Consider the following 13,101-nt stretch of genomic DNA (forward strand, 5'->3'; position numbering starts at 1 on the left):
TTTGTTCAGAGACTGATTCTGTATTCAATTTCGTATCTTAGTGTAGAATTGAGTTGTCAATTGTAATGATAATTTATTAAACAGACAATTACATTGCAGTGCCTATTTCAAAACATGTCCAACTAGGAGAGTTGGCTATAATGTTTCTGAACTTTATTCAATTACAGGCCCATTTTTTTGATATTTGAGAAAAAACATGTTTTTCTCTGTAGCCTAATATGACTGTTTCATTGTACTAAAACAAGACATATGCAGTCAACATAAATATAACAGTCACAAGGCACATGGAATTTATTTTGCAAGTATAAATAAGATTTACCATTTAGAGTTAAAATGTACAAATGTCAGTGTAACATCCAACAACACATTTAAAGTAAATAATTAAACAATAATATTTAGGTAAACTGGCTAGTCAATTTCTTCCCTGGATATGAAAGTATCCTAAATTATTATATTTAAATGCTGTCATTCTGACACAAGGGCTGAGTTTTCATCACATTTCCTGCTTCACAACTGTCTATACAACGATGAGATGCATAGGATTATGGAGAACTGTGGTGCTGTCCGTCTCACGTTGGCAGTGACAGCCACAGTGCATTATTACTCACGGTACGAGTTTGAGACTGGCCGAGCGCGTACCAAAAGTAATAATGGACCGTGAAGCAGGCAGAAACTCTTATCTTCGGTTTATCTGTGGGGGAAAAAATCCCAGGTTTGGTCTGGCTATGAGAAGCCAACAATCCTCTATATCCCATTGTACAATATTGTAAAATTCCATTGGGCATTGAGGTTGGGGTGTGAGATTGTAGCTTCCATCTATCTGAAACAAAAGAAGAAAAAATGTAATATTAGCCAACACAACCCACTGCGCACATACTGGTTGAATCAACGTTGTTTCCAATTCACTTCAATGAAATAACGTTCAACCAATGTGGAATAGATGTTGAATTGATTGACATCTGTGCCCAGTGGGAATTTGATGTCAAAGGTACATGAGCTTTACCAATATCTAGCCTATATTATTGGGCTGCATTTTGAATAGCATAACAATAAATCAGGCCTAGAGGGCAGCATGCATAGCCTAATACAGTGGTTCCCAACCTTTTTCCGCTACTGTACCACCAACGGTATTTTGCTCTGCCCAGAGTACGTCTGTTGTACCCCCTCATGTGCATTTTACCATTAGGAATACGTCTTCTCAAGTACCCCCTGTGGATAGGCCAAGAACCCCCAGGGGTCCTTCTCCATGAAGCCTGCCCACTGTTCACGCCATGCTCATCTAGTTTTGAGTTACATTTGGATGAGTTTTCAACTAATGTGAATTCAATGTGGGAAAAAAAATCAAGTCATTGGGCTTAGGTTAAAAGTTGGCAGAAAAAAACACGAAATGCCCTTAAATTGATAATTTTTTTGTGAATCCAATCAGTTTACCATGTTGATTTTGTTAAAATGACATGTTTGAGGGTAGGTCCACTGTAAAATCACAAACTTTTTTTGCATCAAGGTAGGTGTTCACATCACTGGCTTCAATTCAAAACAGGCCAATGTATGATCATTGTCATGTTTAATAATAGTGTATGACCTGAATTCGTTGATGCTTTTAAGCTTTAAATGTTCAATATATTGTGCTTATCAATAGTCTAACAAGTTCCTTGGTTTATTAGGCCAGTGGTTCCAAGCCTACCTTCAAACACAAATGTCCCACTAATGACTTCACACTATTGCAATAATACCTTGAAAATGCAAACATCATTCTCCTCCGGGCAAACACTGGTTGAATCAATGTTGTCAATTGAACAAAATCAACGTGGAAAACTGATTGGATTCACAAAAAGTAATCAATTTAAGGGCATTTTGTCTTTTTTTCTGCCAACCTTGAACCTAAACCCAATGACTTGTTGATTATTATTATTTTATTTCACGTTGAATTAACTTTAGTTGAAAACTCATCCAAATGTAACTCGAAACTAGACGAACATGACGTGAGCAGTGGGTAGGCTTCATGGATAAACATTTCATTGTTTCAGGTAATCAAAGGACAAAGGACAAATCACAAATTTTATTTTCTGAATTAAAAACTACAGAGTACTAGTTTTGAATATATGTTACCTTTGCATATCACAACTGCATCATGATAATACTGACTCTTATGTTTTCTCTGGGAAAAATAAAGTATAATCTATAATGGTGAAATGTCCTCCCTACTTACCATAGAATGGAGAACACAATGCCAAGCCTCTTGAGTCTACCTGGTTGCAGCTGCCACATCACCTCTATTTACTTGACTGACTTGTTGGGCTATTTTGCCATCGCGACCATCTCCCAATATTAGTTTCATCACAGTATAGGCTACAAATATGTATTTCCCTTCTGTTCCGTTGCTGCCGAATGGAGAGGAATGGTATAGCCTGCCCGTTTGGAAGTGCTTTTTATGCATACCTTCCTGTTGCGGCGGGGAACTGGACGGTCATTCCCAAGCCGGAATTCCTGTGTGTGTTTCCAACTGATAAAATAAGTTGTAAAACGCAAACACCCTCCATCCTGCTGAAAATGCTTCACGAATGACATCTTCAAAGAAGTACGTGCTTTCTCGTGTCCATGTGTAAAGCAGCTTGAGTTATAAAATCCATTGTTTGTGTTGGTAAAAAATCAATTAATTAGACCAGAATTACTGTAATTCATCCCATTGCATATTGCCATGAATTAGGCCTAAAGATGTTCAGAATGAGGCTGATTATAAAGGCAACTTAATGTGTCAACTGAAATTACTTCCTCTACATTCAAATACATATATGGTCATACATGCCATAGCCTAATGCAGCATTGATCCAAACCGATTTAAATCTAAATCTAATAAGACACAACTGTGATTGTTATCACCAACGTGGACTATTTAGCTTTTTACCAACGAGCACAGTAGTATAATAGTGTAGTAAGTCGTCTACTTGTGTTGTATAGAACATTAAGTAGTTTTGAGTTTGCAAGAAAGGCATTTCACTGTACTTGTGCATATGACATTAAAACTTTAAATTTGAGACTAGTACACTATAAAGGCCAAGTTAACATATAGTTAGCTGCTAAGTCATTTTTTCTAAAGGACGTTTTTACTACAAGTCTGGGGTATAAGTGAGTGTGTAGATGAAAACAGTGATTTATCCTGCTTCCTTAGGGTATGTGCCATTGGTCTTTATAAAACTCTGTCAGGCCCCCTCTTTGACGCAGATCCGTTTCCTGTGTGAAGGAGATTTTGTATTGTTCTGAGGGCCCACGATGCAGTATCACCATCCTCCAGTCACTTCCCGCTTCCTCTCAACCAGGAAATGCTGCATTGCTATTTTCCCCCAATAATCCAGATTTAAATTCAACATTTTAAGGAGAGGATTTGTAAACCTATTGACCGTTAAATGGTGAAGGAGTCTCCCATTGTAAGCATTGGTGTTTTAATACACCAATGCTTTAAAACACCAATACCTTGGTGTTTTAATACACCAATGTTTTAATACACCAATACCTAGGCCTGGGCCAGATTTAATAAGCATTCAGCAAGGAATAAACACCAAAATGAAGGCTAAACCATGACACTTCATGTACACTCTAGCTTGATACAGTGCATTTGGAAAATATTCAGACCCCTTGACTTAACACATTTTGTTACCTTATAGTCTTATTCTAAAATTATTTGAATTGTTTTTTTCTACTCATCAATCTACACACAATACCCCATAATGCATTTTTTTCTAGTCATCAATCTACACACTACCCCATAATGCATTTTTTCCAAATGTATTTAAAAAAAAAACGGAAATATTACATTTAGATAAGTATTCAGACCCTTTACTCACTACTTTGTTGAAGCACCTTTGGCAGCGATTACAGCCTTGAGTCTTCTTGGGTATGACGCTAGAAGCTTGGTACACCTGCATCACTTCTCAAGCTCTGTCAGGTTCGATGGGGTGCGTCGCTGCACAGCTATTTTCAGGTCTTTCCAGAGATGTTCGATCGGGTTTAAGTCTGGGCTCTGGCTGGGCCACTCAAGGACATTCAGAGACTCCTGCATTGTCTTGGCTGTGTGCTTAGGGTAGTTGTCCTGTCGGAAGGTGAACCTTCGCCCAGTCTGAGGTCCTGAGTGCTCTGGAGCAGGTTTTCATCAAGAATCTCTCTCTGTACTTTGCTCCGTTCATCTTTCCCACAATCCTGACTAGTCACCCAGTCCCTGCTGCTGAAAAACATCCCCAAAGCATGATGCTGCCACCACCATGCTTCACCGTAGGGATGGTGTCAGGTTTCCTCCAGGCTTGACGCTTGGCATTCAGACCAAAGAGTTCAATCTTGGGTTCATCAGACTAGAGAATCTTTTTTCTCATAGTCAGAGACTTTAGGGGCCTTTTGGCAAACTCCAAGAGGACTGTCGTGTGCATTTTACTGAGGTGTGGCTTCTGTCTGGACACTCTACCATAAAGGCCTGATTGTTGGAGTGCTGCAGATATGGTTGTCCTTCTGGAACCTTTTTCCATCTCCACAGAGGATTTCTGGAGTTCTGTCAGAGTGCCCATCGGATTCTTGGTCACCTCACTGACCAAGGCACTTCTCCCCCGATTTCTCAGTTTGGCCTGGCGGCCAGCTCTAGGAAGATTCTTGGTGGTTCCAAACTTCTTCCATTTAAGAATTATGGAGGACACTGTGTTCTTGCAGACCTTCAATGCTGCAGAAATGTTTTGGTACCCTTCCCCAGATCTGTGCCTCAACATAATTTACAGTAGCTCTTACAGTGAAAGCAGACCATGCTATTGTTTGAGGAGAGTGCACAATTATGAACTTGAAAATGTATCAATAAACCAATTAGGCACATTTGGTCAGACTTGATACAACATTTTGAACAGAAATACAATGGTTCATTGAATCAGTCTAAAACAGACCATGACAAACAAGATTCTCTGGTCTGACGAAACCGAGAATGAACTCTTGTCACACCCTGATCTGTTTCAACTGTCTTTGTGATTGTCTCCCTCCCCTCCACATGTTGACCATCTTCTCCATTATCCCCTGTGTATTTATACCTGTGTTCTGTTTGTCTGTTGCCAGTTCATCTTGTTTGTCAAGTAAACCAGCGTTTTTGTGTCTCCGCTCCTGCTTTTCCCAGTCTCGCTTTTTCTCGCCCTCTTGGTTTTGACCTTTGCTTGTCCTGACCCGGAGACCGTCTGCCTGACCACTCTGCCTGCCCCTGACCCTGCCTGCTGCCCTGACCTTTGCCCAACCTCTGTATTTTTTACCTCTGCCTACCCTGACCCTGCCTGCCATCCGGTACCATTGCCCCACCTCTGGTTTACTGACCCCTGCCTGCCTTAACCTGTCTATTGCCTGCCCCTGTTGGATTATTAAACCATTGTTAATTCAACGTTGTCTGCATCTAGTTCTTACCTTCGTACCTGATACTTTGGTCTGAATGCCAAGCGTCACGTCTGGAGGAAACCTGGCACTATCCCTACGGTGAAGCATGGTCGTGGAAGCATCATGCTTTGGGGATGTTTTTCACCGACAGGGACTGGGAGACTAGTCAGGATTGAGACAAAGATGAATGGAGCAAAGAACAGAGATCATTGAGGAAAACCTGCTCTGAGTGCTCAGGACCTCATAATGAGGCGAAGGTTCACCTTCCAACAGGACAACAATCCTAAGCACACAGCCAAGACAACGCAGGAGTGGCAATGGGACAAGTTTCTGAATGTCCTTGAGTGGAGAAACCTGAAAATAGCTGTGCAGTGACATTCCCCATCTAACCTGACAGAGCTTGAGAGGATCTGCAGAGAAGAATGGGAGAAACTCCCCAAATACAGGTGTGTGAAGGTTGTCGCGTCATACCCAAGAAGACTGCTGTAATCGCTGCCAAAGGTGCTTCAACAAAGTACTGAGCAGTGGTGGAAAAAGTACTACATTTTTACACTTGAGTAAAAGTAAAGATACCTTAAAACTTCTTTGGGACTGGGGCAGTATCTAGTAGCTTGAATAAGGTGCCCAGAGTAAACTGCCTGCTACTCACGCCCAGTTGATAATATATGCATATTATTAGTAGATTTTGATAGAAAACACTCTAAAGTCTCTAAAACGTTTTGAATGATGTCTGTGAGTATAACAGAACTCATATGACAGGCAAAAACCTGAGAAAAAAATCCAACCAGGAAGTGGGAAATCTGAGGTTTGTAGTTTTTCAAGTCATTGCCTATCGAATATACAGTGTCTATGGGGTCATATTGCACTTCCTAAGGCTTCCACTAGATGTCACCAGTCTTTGTTTTATGCTTCTACTGTGAAGGAGGGGGGAATGAGAGCTGAATGAGTCGGGGCTCTGCCAGAGGGGCATGAGCTGATCACGCGCGCTCTTGTGAGAGTTAGCTTGCGTTCCATTGCATTTCTACAGACAAAGGAATTCTCCGGTTGGAACATTATTGAAGATTCTTGATCAAAACATCCTAAAGATTGATTCTATACTTCGTTTGACATGTTTCTACGAACTCTAATATGACTTTTCGTCTGAACCTTCGCCTGGACCTGCCCGCATGTACTAAACGAGTGAACAAAAAGGAGGTATTTGGACATAAATGATGGACTTTATCAAACAAATCAAACATTTATTTTGGAACTGGGATTCCTGGGAGTGCATTCTGATGAACATCATCAAAGGTAAGTGAATATTTATAATGCTATTTCTGACTTTGTTTACTCCACAACATGGCGGATATCTGTATGGCTTGTTTTGTTGTCTGAGCGCCATACTCAGTGTGCTTTTTCGGTAAAGCTTTTTTGAAATCTGACACAGCGGTTGCATTAAGGAGAAGTGGATCTAAAATTCCATGCATAACACTTGTATCTTTTAGCAATGTTTATTATGAGTATTTCTGTAAATTGTTGTGGCTCTCTGCAAAATCACAGAATGTTTTGGAACTACTGAATGTAACGCGCCAATGTAAACTGAGATGTTTGGATATAAATATGAACTTTATTGAACAAAACATACATGTATTGTGTAACATGAAGTCCTATGAGTGTCATCTGATGAAGATCATCAAAGGTTAGTGATGAATTGTATCTCTATTTCTGCTTTTTGTGACTGCTCTCTTTGGCTGAAAAAATGGCTGTGTTTTTGTGACTAGGTACTGACCTAACATAATCGTTTGGTGTGCTTTCGTCGTAAAGCCTTTTTGAAATCGGACACTGAGGCTGGATTTACAACAAGTTTATCTTTAAAATGGTGTGAAATACTTGTATGTTTGAGGAATTTTAATTATGGGATTTCTGTTGTTTTGAATTTGGCGCCCTGAACTTTCACTGGCTGTTGTTGAGGTGGGACGCTACCGTCCCGAATATCCCAGAGACGTTAATAGAAAATGGCTCAAGTAAAAGCGAGTCACCTAGTAAAATAATACTTCAGTAAAAGTCAAAGTATTTGGTTTTAAATATACTTAAGTATCAAAAGTAAATGGAATTGCTAAAATGTACTTAAGTATCAAAAGTAATAGTATAAACCATTTCAAATTCCTTATTATGCAAACCAGACGGCACAATTTATTTTTTATTGACGGATAACCAGGGGCACACTCCAACAATCCAACATAATTTACAAACAAAGCATTTGTGTTTAGTGAGTCCGCGAGATCAGAGGCAGTAGGAAAGGCCAGGGATGTTACAGTATCTTGATAAGTGTGTGAATTGGACAATTTTCCTGTCAAAATGTAATGAGTACTTTGGGTGTCAGGGAAAATGTATGGAGTAAAAAGTACATTGCTTTCTTTAGGAATATAGTGAAGTAAAAGTTGGCAAAAATATAAATAGTAAAGTAAAGTACAGATATCCCAAAAAATGACATAAGTAGTACTTGAAAGTATTTTTTACTTAAGTACTTTACACCACTGATACTGAGTAAAGGGTCTGAATACTTATGTAAATGTGATATTTCAGTTTAAACATTTTTATAAATTAGCAAACATTTCTATAAACCAGTTTTTGCTTTGTCATTGTGTGTAGATTGAAGAAAAAAAAGCGATTTAATACATTTTAAAATAAGGCTGAAACTAACAAAGTGGGAAAAGTCAAGGGGACTGAATACTCTCCGAAGGCACTGTATATTCAGCCTGTAATCTTAGTAACATGACAACTAGTCTCTGGGAGTGGTCTTGGTCTAAATGGAAGACTCTTGGTCATTTTAACAGCACACAAGGAATGTAAAGACAGTCCTTGACTGCACAGACACATCTTCAATGCATAAATCCATAGGAGTCTAAATATGTGTGAAGCGTTAAGGGTACAGTATAACTAAAGTCCAAGTCCAGCATAAATGGTTCCCACATTTTAATGAACACCTACAGAATGTTTCAATACATTGTCTTGCATGGCCTTCATTTTGAGCCTAGATCAGCACAGTTGAAGACGTTTTATAAATTTTAGACACAAAGATGTGTATGAGGGTGCTGTAAATCACCTCTTTCAAATAAAGGCGGGTGGGGTCTCAATCCAGAGCTGTGACATGATTTCCAGCGCTAGGAGCCAAACAGGAATTCCTGGCTCCCCATAGCAAGTCTCCGCTTCCTCTTCAGAGAACACAGAGCGACCTCGTAGGGGGTTGGCTGCACATTCCCCAGCTCATCTAAAGCAGCATTAACGGTATCATTGTGCAATTTGAGACTCATAATTAGGAACACAATGAGCCTAATCTGTCCATTTTGATCCCCAAATCACCATCAACACACAGTTCAGTCTTCAGAGGGGGGATTCTTGCCCCAGGACTGAAATCTGCTTGAGTATTTAAATTAGACAAGCTCAAATAGTACAGCTTGTGTTAGGATGGCTCATTCATGCTCCTAGATTGTACATTAGTAGAACAAGCAGCCATTCTAGAAGGGTCTGCTGTCTGTATGAATGATTCATGTAGCCAAGGGCCGAAAAAGACTGAGTTCATAATGGACAAGAGGGAAAGGCAGGAGCAGCACAGGATGTATGATGGGTGTGGTGCAGACACAACCTAATTCTCACACACAAACAAAACGCCAGGGCTACTGGGTAAAGCATAGTTACTAAACTCATTTTGAATTCCTTTGCTCGCAGTACTGAGGCCCATTGCATTCTACAACTTGAAGATCAAATTGAGAACAAATGAAGGAAGTGATGTAAGAAGTTCCTAACTTTATCGTGGCCTAGCAGTCTTCACCTGCTAAACCAATTACCCCCTCACCGTTCAGCATTGAGGGCTCAAGAGCCTACCTCCTCTAACACCCTTTACACAGTACTGAGCCCAGTCAAATCAAGCCTAGCCATACTGCACAGGCCTGGTTACGCATCTCCCATAGTTGTTGGAACCATGCTGGAAAGAAAATATCCAAGCCAGTACAGTGTGGTTCTTCTGGCACAATAGTGTGAAAAGGGTATCCAACGAGGGAATTGACACATGATGAGGACTACATGATGAGGACTATCAGTGTATCAGTCACTATAAGATACTATCTATCCTATCTACAGTGAGCTCCAAACATATTGGGACTTTGACAAAAACATTTTTTGGTGGTGTACTCCAGCACTTTGGATTTGAAATAATGAAATGACTATGAGGGTTAAAGTGCAGACAGCTTTAATTTGAGGGTATTTGCATCCATATCGCTTAAACCACTTAGAAATAACAGCACTTTTTGTACATAGCCCTCCCATTTTAGTGGATCAAAAGTATTCTGACGAATTCACTTGTGTATTAAAGTAGTCAAAGGTTTAGTATTTGGTCCCATATTCATGGCACACAATGATTACATCAAGCTTGTAACTCTACAAACTTGTTGGATGCATTCACTGTTTGTTTTGGTTGTTTCAGATTATTTTGTGCCCAATAGAAATGAATGGTAAATAATATTTTGTGTCATTTTGTAAGAATAAGCATAAAATGTTTCTCAACACTTCTACATTAATGTGGATGCTACCATGATTACTGATAATCCTGAATGAATCGTGAATAATGAGTGAGAAAGTTAGAGGCCTAAATATCATACCACCACCAAAATTCTAACCTTCCATGGTATTGTAATGGTAAGAGGTTAACATGTTTTGGGGGCATGATATTTGTGTTTCTAACTTTCTCACTCAAATCAAATCAAATTTTATTTGTCACATACACATGGTTAGCAGATGTTAATGCGAATGTAGCGAAATGCTTGTGCTTCTAGTTCCGACAATGCAGTAATAACCAACAAGTAATCTAACTAACAATTCCTAAACTACTGTCTTATACACAGTGTAAGGGGATAAAGAATATGTACATAAGGATATATGAATGACTGATGGTACAGAGCAGCATAGGCAAGATACAGTAGATGGTATCGAGTACAGTATATACATATGAGATGAGTATGTAAACAAAGTGGCATAGTTAAAGTGGCTAGTGATACATGTATTACATAAGGATGCAGTCGATGATATAGAGTACAGTATATACGTATGCATATGAGATGAATAATGTAGGGTAAGTAACATTATATAAGGTAGCATTGTTTAAAGTGGCTAGTGATATATTTACATCATTTCCCATCAATTCCCATTATTAAAGTGGCTGGAGTTGAGTCAGTGTCAGTGTGCTGGCAGCAGCCACTCAATGTTAGTGGTGGCTGTTTAACAGTCTGATGGCCTTGAGATAGAAGCTGTTTTTCAGTCTCTCGGTCCCAGCTTTGATGCACCTGTACTGACCTCGCCTTCTGGATGATAGCGGGGTGAACAGGCAGTGGCTCGGGTGGTTGATGTCCTTGATGATCTTTATGGCCTTCCTGTAACATCGGGTGGTGTAGGTGTCCTGGTGGGCAGGTAGTTTGCCCCCGGTGATGCGTTGTGCAGACCTCACTACCCTCTGGAGAGCCTTACGGTTGAGGGCGGAGCAGTTGCCGTACCAGGCGGTGATACAGCCCGCCAGGATGCTCTCGATTGTGCACTCATCATTATTCATGACGCATTCAGGACTATCTGCAGTCATAATAGCATCCACATTAATGTAGAAGTGTTTAGAAACACATTCTATTCTTATTTATAATAAAAGTGACTCCAAAATGACACAATACATTATTTACCATTACTTTCTATTGGGCACAAAATAATCTGAAACACAAGCTAGAGTCACAAGCTTGAAGTAATCAATGCATGCAAGGAATATTGGACCAAATACTAAACTTTGGACTACTTTAATACACAAGTGAATTTGTCCCAATACCTTTGGTTCCATAAAATGGGGGGACTATGTACAAAAAGTGCTATCATTTCTGAATGGTTCACATGATATGGATGAAAATACCCTCAAATGAAGTATGACAGTCTGCACTAAAAAAAATATCATTGTCACTGTCCCAATAATATTGGAGCTCACTGTATGTGACGTGCATGTTGAGCAAATTATATGTTTGTGGTGAAATAATCCATCTAAAGATTAAAGTAAGCATTCAAGCTAGTATGCACGCACACACACACAATCTCTCTGGGAAAGAACCAGCAACCAGGATTTTCTGGGACAAATACGCCATCTAGTGGGTTGAATAAGTGTTAGGACAAGTTGTATCTACATAGATACAGTTGAAGTCGAAAGTTTACATACACCTTAGCCAAATATATTAAACTCAGTTTTTCACAATTCCTGACATTTAATCCTAGTAAAAATTCACTCTTAGGTCAGTCAAGAATGTCAGAATAATAGTAGAGTGATTTATATCAGATTTTATTCCTTTCATCACATTCTAAGTAGGTCAGAAGTTTACATACACTCAATTAGTATTTGGTAGCATTGCCTTTAAATTGTTTAACTTGGATCAAATGTTTCGGGTAGCCTTCCACAAGCTTCCCACAATAAGTGGGAAGAGCTGCTGTAACTGGGTCAGGTTTGTAGGCCTCCTTGCTCGCACACTCTTTTTCAGTTCTGCCCACAAATTTTCTATAGGATTGAGGTCAGGGCTTTGTGATGGCCACTCCAATACCTTGACTTTGTTGTCCTTAAGCCATTTTGTCACAATTTTGGAAGTATGCTTGGGGTCATTGTCCACTTGGAAGACCCATTTGCGACCAAGCTTTGACTTCCTGATTGATGTCTTGAGATGTTGCTTCAATATATCCACATAATCTTCCTTCTTCATGATGCCATCTATTTTGTGAAGTGCACTGGTCTCTCCTGTAGCAAAGAACCCCCACAACATGATGCTGCCACCCCCATGCTTCGTGGTTGGGATGGTGTTCTTCGCTTGCAAGCCTCCCCTTTTTTCCTTCAAACATAATGGTGGTCATTATGGCCAAAAAGTTATATTTTTGTTTCATCAGACCAGAAGACATTTCTCCAAAAAGTATGATCTTTGTCCCCATGTGCAGTTGAAAACCGTAGTCTGGCTTTTTTATGGCAGTTTTGGAGCAGTGGCTTCTTCATTGCTGAGGGGCCTTTCAGGTTATGTTAATATAGGAATCGTTTTACTGTGGATATAGATACTTTTGTACCTGTTTCTTCCAGCTTCTTTACAAGGTCCTTTGCTGTTGTTCTGGGATTGATTTGCACTTTTTGCACCAAAGTACGTTAGTCACTAGGAGACAGAACGCGTTTCCTTCCTGAGCGGTATGACGGCTGCGTGGTCCCATGGTGTTTATACTTGCGGTCTATTGTTTTTACAGATGAACGTGGTATCTTCAGGCTTTTGGAAATTGCTCCCAAGGATGAACTAGACTTGTGGAGGTCTACAATTTTTTTCCTGAGGTTTTGGCTGATTTCTTTTGATTTCCCCATGATGTCAAGCAAAGAGGCACTGATTTTGAAGGTAGGTCTTGAAATACATCCACAGGTACACCTCCAAATGACTCAAATGATGTCAATTAGCCTATAAGAAACTTCTAAAACCATGACATCATTTTCTGGAATCTTCCAAGCTGTTTAAAGGCACAGTCAGCTTAGTGTATGTAAACTTCTTACCCACTGGAATTGTGATACAGTGAATTATAAGTGAAATAATCTGTCTGTAAACAATTGTTGGAAAAATTACTTGTTTCATGCACATTGTAGATGTCCTAACCGACTTGCCAAAACTATAGTTTGTTAACAAGAAATTTGTGGAG

General features: G+C 39.7%; 1 long non-coding RNA gene across 1 annotated transcript; it reads right to left on the minus strand.

The window, feature by feature from the left end:
• Positions 1-267: 267 nt before the first annotated feature.
• LOC135522496 (uncharacterized) lies at positions 268-2,416 on the minus strand. The gene is made up of 2 exons (XR_010452687.1): positions 2,210-2,416; positions 268-820 (listed from the first exon to the last, which is right to left on the minus strand). It is a non-coding gene; the product is annotated as an uncharacterized LOC135522496 (long non-coding RNA).
• Between the last annotated feature and the right edge of the window lie 10,685 nt (positions 2,417-13,101).

Source organism: Oncorhynchus masou, chromosome 1 (assembly GCF_036934945.1).
Source record: "Oncorhynchus masou masou isolate Uvic2021 chromosome 1, UVic_Omas_1.1, whole genome shotgun sequence".
Taxonomy (NCBI): Eukaryota; Metazoa; Chordata; class Actinopteri; order Salmoniformes; family Salmonidae; genus Oncorhynchus; species Oncorhynchus masou.